Source organism: Cebus imitator, unplaced genomic scaffold (genome assembly GCF_001604975.1).
Source record: "Cebus imitator isolate Cc_AM_T3 unplaced genomic scaffold, Cebus_imitator-1.0 Scaffold54, whole genome shotgun sequence".
NCBI lineage: Eukaryota > Metazoa > Chordata > Mammalia > Primates > Cebidae > Cebus > Cebus imitator.
In genome coordinates this window covers 8,604,749-8,613,491 of record NW_016107369.1, presented here as the reverse complement: position 1 = coordinate 8,613,491, position 8,743 = coordinate 8,604,749, and the positions used below count along the sequence as shown (strand labels likewise).

General features: G+C 39.0%; 1 pseudogene; it reads left to right on the top strand.

Annotated features, from left to right (window-relative positions):
* The first annotated feature begins 7,840 nt into the window (after positions 1-7,840).
* LOC119471271 lies at positions 7,841-8,253 on the top strand (annotated as a pseudogene).
* Positions 8,254-8,743: the final 490 nt, after the last annotated feature.

Sequence of the window (8,743 nt, the reverse complement as noted above, 5' to 3'; positions counted from 1 at the left end):
GGGACAAAAAGTTATAAAGGGACAAAAATTAGGAAGAGATATAAAAAATGTTATCGTCAAATACAAGGATTTTATAGAAAGCCCAGTATCTCCAGTGAACTAGTTTCACAAAGGAATCTGGCAAGAAAACATAAATAGATCAGACTTGATATTTACTACCCTGGCTACTAGAAAGGAACCCTGGAGAGTCTAGCTGTCTTTAGCTGCCAATTAGATGTCTCTGGATAATGATAATGATGCTGATTAATTACTTAACTTTCAAACATATATATCTGTGTGTCTGTGTGTTGTAAATACAGGTATTGATCGACTTACGACCTATGCAACTTACGACCATTCAACTTTATGACCACAATCGCCAGCCACAACTGCTCCGCGTCTGGCAGCGCAAACGTTGCCCAGCTGGGCGTACAACAGTGCGGACCAGCTTCCGGAAGCACTACCATCTCCGCGTGCATATAGCCTACTCAACTTACGACCAAATCGTGTTACAACCGGTCTGCCAGAACCAATCGTGGTCGTAAGTCAAGCACTAGCTGTATATATGTATGAATGTATGTGTGTGTGTGTGTGTGTGTGTGTGTGTGTGTGTGTGTTGCCAAGTACAGCATTCAGAGTTGTAGAGAGATGCTCAGTGTCCGGCTGGGAGAAATAGATAAGAGAGTACAGAACTACAAAGGAGTAGGGTAAGTGCTATATAAAATGGGTGTGCGCAGTGTTCTTGGAAGTACAAGTTATTGGAGGGGAGACATGAAAATGAAGTAAAAATAAAATATGTTTAAAAAAGTGGGGAGACAGAATATACAAATTCCAAGCAAAGGGAAAAACATTTGCAAAACAACAACAACTATCATCAGCATTTGACACAGGTGATGACTTTTTCCTCTTTGAATTGCTTTCTCCATTTGGTTTCCATGGGATCACTTCACTAGCTGCTACTTCTCACATTCATTTGCTATTCTTTTATATCTCCCCAACACTAAGTGTTGGTAGTGTTCCAGTTCTCAGTCCTTGGACATCTTTTTAACTCTCCCTATACTCATTCTATTGATGATCTCATCCATCTCATGATATTAAAGACCATAAACACTATAAATGTTCTATGATGCCACAATGTATATTTCCAGACTGGGACTTCTGTAAAACCTAAATTCATGCTTCCAACTGCCTACATGGCATCATCACTTGAATGTTTAATTAGCACCTGAAAATAAATACGTCCAAACTGAATTCTTTAGCCCCCTCCTCCCACAACCTCCTCCCTAAACCTGCTTAACACACAGCCTTCCCCATCTCAGTTAATCCCAATTCTATCCTTCAAGTTGCCTAGAACAAAAACCTTATAGTCATCCTTAATTCCTTTTTTTAATCATATCCCACAACCTGTCAGCAAATCCTATTGTTTTGACCTTCAAAATGTGATCACTTCTCACTCTCCCCACCATTATCAACCTGGTCAAATTCACCATTGTCTCCCACCTTGATTATTGCCTTAGACTTCTAAAGTGTCTTCTGCATCCATTCTTATAGCCAACACTCAATTCCCATATATCAGGGAGATTGTTTTAATGTAAGTCATATCATATCATTACTTTGCTCATAGTGTTCCAGTGGTTTCCCATCTCATTCATAGTAAAAGTCTGTACAATGCTTTACAAAGTTGTACCCAATATACCTCCTGTCATCACTACCCTTCCCTCCTTTTTCTCATCTTCTATTTATTCTTCTCTTTGTTAATTTCATTTCAGCTGGTCCACTTGCTGATCCACTAACAGGTCAACGCATTCTCCCACCTCAGGGTCTTTATTCTTGCTGCTCCTTTGACTTGTGTAGATGGAGGGAAGGAAGGCAGGAGAGGTAAAGATGAAGGAAGAAAGGAAAGAAGCAAGGGAGGGATGATCCATAAAGTAAATCCATTTGAATAAAGGAATGAATTTAAATGACAACTATATGACCAAGATAGGAAGGTTATTCCATTATTGCTCTTATGATAATAATAATTATATTATTGTGTCATCCATTAACCTAATTCACTACATTAAGAATAAAGGGGAGAAAATGTAGGAAAATCTAAAGCATTCTCAAAATATATTTTCATCCAACTCAATACTGATCCAATATAAAATTTGTTAGCAAACTGTGAATAAAAAAATCTTCATAGAAAATCATCTGGAGTATTAAAAAAAATTCATGAATGAGGTAAAGATGTTGACAAGAATAACTGTCAATATTTTAATGGCAATCTTAAATATATTACTAAAACTAAAAGAAGGGAAATATAATTAGATTATATTTAATTATATTTTTATATAATTATATTTATAAATATAATTATATACATAATTATAATTATAATTATATATAAAAGGGAATTATAATTAAATATAATTATAAATAAAATATAAAAAAATAAAAACATAAAACTATTACTATTCATGAACTTTCTGATAGTCTACCTGGAATACAAAAAAGATTCAAAATAAAAAGATTTTATAATGGTCCAGACACATGACCAAATAAAGATGCTAATAAACACTCCAAAACCAGCAGCTTTCCAGTAACACACCAAAAACCACTTAGAAAATGTAATGGTTGGGGGGGGCAGGGAGATCTTATTCACAGTATCAACTAAAATTATAAAATACCTATAAGTAAACCTGAAAAGAAATGTTAAGAGACCCATAGAAAAAAATATATAAAATCTTTCCAAAACTCAAAAAACATCTGATATGATTTGGGTTTGTGTCCCCACCCAAATCTTATGTTGAATTGAAGGGCCTGGTGGGAGGTGACTGGATCGTGGAGTGTGTTTCCCTCTTACTGTTCTCATGACAGTGATTCTCATGAGATCTGATGGTTAAGAGTGTGTGGCACTTCCCACTTCACACTCTGTCTCTCCTACCACCATGTAAAGAAAGTGCTTGCTCCTTCACCTTCCGCCATGATTGTAAGTTTCCTGAGGCCTCCCAGTCATGCTTCTTGTTAATTCTGCAGAATTGTGAGTCAATTAAACCTCCTTTCTTTATAAATTACCCAGTCTCAGGTAGTTCTTTACAGCAGTGTGAGAATGGACTAATACAGAAAATCGGTACTAGAAGTGGGGTTCTGCTATAATGATACCTGAGAATGTGGAAGTGACTTTGAAACTAGGTAACATTCAGAGGTTGGAACAATTTGGAGGGCTCAGAAGATAGGAAGATATGGGAAAGTCTGGAACTTCCTAGAGACTTATCGAATAGTTTTTACTAAAATGCCTATAGTGATATGGACAATGAAGTCCATGCTGAGGTGGTCTCAGATGGAAGTGACGAATTTATTGGGATCTGGAGTAAAGGTCATTCTTGCTAGGCTTTAGCAAAGAGACTGGTGGCATTTTGCCCCTGCCCTAGAGATCTGTGGGACTTTGAACTTGAGAGAGATGATTTGGGGTGTCTGGTGGAATAAATTTCTAAGCAGCAACACATTCAAGATTTGACCTGGCTGTTTCTAAAAGTGTACACACATGTTCATGAGGGAAGAGATGGTTTGAAATTGGAACTTATATTTAAAAGAGAAGCAGAGCATAAAAATTTAGAAAATTTGCAGCCTGATCATACAATAGAAAAGAAAAACCCTTCCTGGGGAAAAATTCAAGTCTGCTGCTGAAATTTGCATAAGTAAAGAGGAACTGAATGTTAATAGCCAAAACAATGGGGAAAATATCTGCAGGGCATTTCAGAGACCTCCCTGGCAGCCACTCCCATCACAGGCCTGGAGGCCTAGGAGGGAAAAATGGTTTCGTGGGGAAGACCCAGGGCCCAACTTCTCTGTGCAGCCTTAGAACATGGCACCCTGTATCCCAGCCATTGCAGCTCCAGCCATGGCTAAAAGGGGCCATCGTACAGCTCAGGCCATGGCTTCAGAATACAGCTCCAAGCCTTGGCAGCTTCCACATTGTGTTGGGCCTGTGGGTGTACAGAAGGCAAGAGTTGACGTTTGAAAACTTCTAACTGGATTTCAGAGGATGTATGGAAATGCCCGGATGTCCAGGCAGAAGTCTGCAGAAAGCGCACAGAACTTATGGAGAATCTCTACTAGGGCTATGCAGCATGGAAATGTGGGATTACAGCCCCCACACAGAGTCCCCACTGGGGCACTGCCTAGAGGAACTGTGAGAAGAGGGCCACCATCCCCCAGATCCCAGAATGGTAAATCCATGGGCATCTTGAACCATGCACCTGGAGCAGCCACAGGCACTCAATGCCAGCCCACAAAAGCAGCTGGAAGGAGGGCTGTACCCTACAGAGCCATGGAGCAGAGTTGCCCAAGGCCTTGGGTACACATCCCTTGCATTAGCATTCCCTGAATGTGAGACATCATGTCAAAAGAGATTACTTGGGAGCTTTAAGATTTAATGACTGCCCTGCTGGGTTTCAGACTTGCATGGGACCTGTAGCCCCTTTGTGTTGGCCAATTTCTCCTTATTTGAATGGAAGCATGTATCCTCATTATACCTTGGAAGTAACTTGTTTCTAATTTTACAGGCTCATAGATGTTAGGAACTTACCTTGTCTCCGATAAGACTTTGGAGTGTAGACTTTTGAGTTAATGCTGAAATTAGTTAAGGCTGAGAAACTGTTGAGAGTGGATAACTGTATTTTTGCAATGTGATAAGGACATGAGATTTGGGAGAGGCCAGGGATGGAATGATCTAGTTTAAATTTGTGTCCCCACCCAAATCTCATGTTGGAGGAGGGACTTGGTTGGAGGTGATTGGATTATAGGGTGCACTTCTCCCTTGCTGTTCTCATGATAGTGAGTTCTCACAAGATCAATAGTTTAACAGTGTGTGCCACTTCCCCCTTTGTTCTCTTTCTCCTGCCACCAAGTGAGGAAAGTGCTTACTTCCCCTTTGCATTCTGTCCTAAGTTTCCTGAGGCCTCCTAGTCATGCTTCCTGTTAAGCCTGTGGAACTGTGAGTCAATTAAACTTCCCTGCTTCATAAATAACCTGCCTCAGAGAGTTCTTTATAGCAGTGCAAGAGCAAACTAATACAACTTCTGAATAAAGGGAGAAATACAAGCTTCTGAGTAAGAATTCTCAATATTGATAGCTTGTCATTTCTCTAAATTACATCTTTTTCAGTGTCTGCCTAGCCATACTAGGATATTCATTAATGAAATCTGACAACTTTCAATCAGCTTTGGGTTCATATTCCTTAGCAATCTGAGAAGAAAATAATTCACACAATTACCATTAAGAAATCCAGAAATGAACACATTGTCACTATTTGAGTCACATGATCCTAACTGGACCAAATGAGATGACCTCTTTGGCCAGGTCTAAGTCACATACCCTTCCTGAAGCCAGAAGGAGAGTGATAGGTAATTAGCAGCCCTCACTACAACCACATAATTAGAGTATACAGAAATGAGCAATTCCCCAAAGGAAGAGTTTGCTATTGCAGGTAAAGGAGAGAGACATTCTGTGGGGGAAAAAAAAAATTAGATGTGTGGAGATGACATCAAGATGGCAGAGCAGAGAGCCCTGGTGCTGGTTTACCCTCAGAAACACAAAAATAATATTTAGACTAAAATACCTTTGCGAGAAATTTGTAATTCAGTTAAAAAATTGCAATACTCTACACAAGAACAAAGTTGAGAAAACATGGAACCAATATAAGAAGAACATATATAGTTTGGACATTTGTCCCCACCTGTATCTCATGTTGAAATGTAATCCCCAGTGCTGGAGGTGGAGCCTGGTAGGAGGTGTTTGAGTCACAGAATTGGATGTCTTATGGCTTGGTGACGTCCCTGTAATAGTCAGTGTATTATCTCAAGACCTAGTTGCTGTAAAGTGTGGCACCTGCCCCCCTCTATCCCTTGGTCCTGCTTTTGGCATGTGACATACAAGCTCTCACTTCATCTTGTGAGGCATCCCTAAAACCCAAGTAGATGCCAGCATCATGCTTCTAATTTAATTGGCTCATGGTTCTTCTACAGCCTGTAGAACCATGAGTCAATTAATCCACTTTTCTTTATCAGTTACCAAAATTCAGGTATTTATTTACAGTAATGCAAGAATGGCCTAATACAAAGAATAAACCTAATTTTCCCACATTAGTCCCTCCCCCAAACTGAGTTAGTTCAGAGCCAGAGAATCACCTCAGCCCATGACTTCTCCCATGACTGGGAAGGAGACAGTGAAGAGTGTGCCAGCTGCCTGGCCTACTGCCCTTTCAGTGTACTCCCCAAGAGCCAATTTCTGTCATCTCACATTTGAAGCACCGAAAGACTGGTAGAGCCTGTAAGGCTGAGACAACTAGAAATAAAAGAGAGGGAACAGGTATCCTCTTACACCAGCACTGCTCAGTAAGATTGGTAAAAGTCAGAGAACTAAGGCCTTCTCTTCAGGAGGAGTGAGAAAAGCAAACTGAGCCTTGTCCCCAACCTTTCAGTGCATTTCCAACGGCCTGATTTCTATCTTGTCTCATACTTAGAATTTAAAAAAATAGAATCTAGATGCCCGAGACAGCTAGATGCCTGCAACAGCCAGAAACAAGAGAAGATGGGAGATTGCCTCCCTACTGCTGACACTGATCTGCAACACAGGGAAAAAGTTGTTTCATCAAATGTACAGACATGAATACAACCATATAAGAAATATGAAAAATCAAGAAAAAAATTGAAAAATAAGGGAAAAAAAAAAAAGAAAATAGATCTCTACTAACCAACCAAAAATAAATGGGAATTTATGAAGTAATTGAAAATAATTCAAATTAATCATCCTAAAAAAGCTCAGTATGATAAGAGAATGGTGACAGAGAACTAAACTAAATCAAAAAATGAAACATGACTAAACTGAGAGTATCAACAGAGATAGATATGATTTTTTTTTTCAAGCCAGGCACAGTGGCTCACACCTGCAATCCTAGCTACTGAAGAGGCTGATGTGGGAAGATTGCTTGAAGACAGGATTTTAAGACCAGCCTGGGTAACACAGCAAGACTCCTTCTCTAAAAACAAACAAACAAAAAAATTTAATAGATAGGCATTGTAGGGTATGCCTGTAGTCCCAGCTACTCAGGAAACTGAGGCAAGTGGATTGCTTGAGCCCAGAAGTTTGAACCTGCAGTGAGCTATGATTACACCACTGCACTCCAGCTCAGGGCAACAAACACAACAAGACCTCATCTTAAAAATAAAATAAAATAAATATAATTTAACTAAAATTATTTAATACTAGAGAATTAAATTTTATTAAAGAATAACTGGACTAAAAAATCACAAGAGAGATTCAACAGCAAATTTGAAAATTTGAGGATGGGCAATTTGAAATTATATAGTCACACAGCAAAATGAAACAATAATGGAAAGAAGCCAAGACATCTTAAAGGAATCATGGTACTCCATCAAACAAACCAATATATACATTATGGAAGGCCCAGAGGAGAAGAGAAAGAGAAAGGGGTAAAAACCTAATTTAAAAAAATAATGGCTCAAGAATTCCCAAATCTGGGCATGGAAATGAACATCTAGATTCATGAAGCTCAAATAGAATAAATCCAAAAAGGTCTAGAACAAGGCATTATGGTCAAAGTGTCAAAAATCACAAAGACAACTAGAAAATTTTCAAACCAGCAAGAGAAAAGTGACTCATTACAGACAAAGGAGCTCCGTAAGACTACCGCGAGATTTCTCATCAGAAACTATGCAGGCCAAGAGCATGAGATGATATATACAGTCAGCCCTTCATATGCACATGTTCTCCAACTGGAGATTCAAGGAACTGTGTATCAAAACAAAAAACAAGCTACCAATTAAAAACGTAAATAAGAAGTGTCATACTCTTTCCGCCATCTTTCCGTGACGCCACAATGGTGTGCATGAATGTCCCGGCTGATGCTCTCAAGAGCATCAACAATGCCGAAAAGAGAGGCAAACGCCAGGTGCTTATTAGGCCGTGCTCCAAAGTCATCATCTGGTTTCTCACTGTGATGATGAAGCATGGTTACATTGGCGAATTTGAAATCATTGACTATCACAGAGCTGGGAAAATTGTTGTGAACCTCACAAGCAGGCTAAACAAGTGTGGTGTGATCAGCCCCAGATTTGATGTGCAAAACTCAAAGATCTAGAAAAATGGCAGAATAATCTGCTTCCGTCCCGACAGTTTGGTTTCATTGTACTGACCACCTCAGCTGGCATCAGGGACCATGAAGAAGCAAGATGAAAACACACAGGAGGGAAAATCCTGGGATTCTTTTTCTAGGGATATAATACATATATTTACAAATAAAATGCCTCATGGACTCTGGTGCTTCTAAAATAATAATAATTTTTTTAAAGTGTAATATAGTTAGAACAAATATATATGTTGCCTTTACATTTTATTGAGTATTATGAGTAAACTACAGATAATGTAAAGTGTACAGGAAGATATACATAGTCTATATGCAAATACATTATTTACAAGAGACTTTAGAATTTGTGAATTATATTATCTGTAGAATTTCTTGGAACCAATAAACCCACAGGTACTGGGAGATCACTATATATTTAAAGTGCTGAAAGAAAGAAAAACCTGCTAACCAAGAATGCTATACCCAGCAAAGTTGTCCTTAGAAATGAAGGCAAGGGTTTTCTAGGGTTTTTATGGTGTTAGGTCTTATGTTTAAGTCTTTAATCCATCTGGAGTTAATTTTAGTGTAAGGTGTCAGGAAGGGGTCCAGTTTCTGCCTTCTGCACATGGCTAGCCAGCT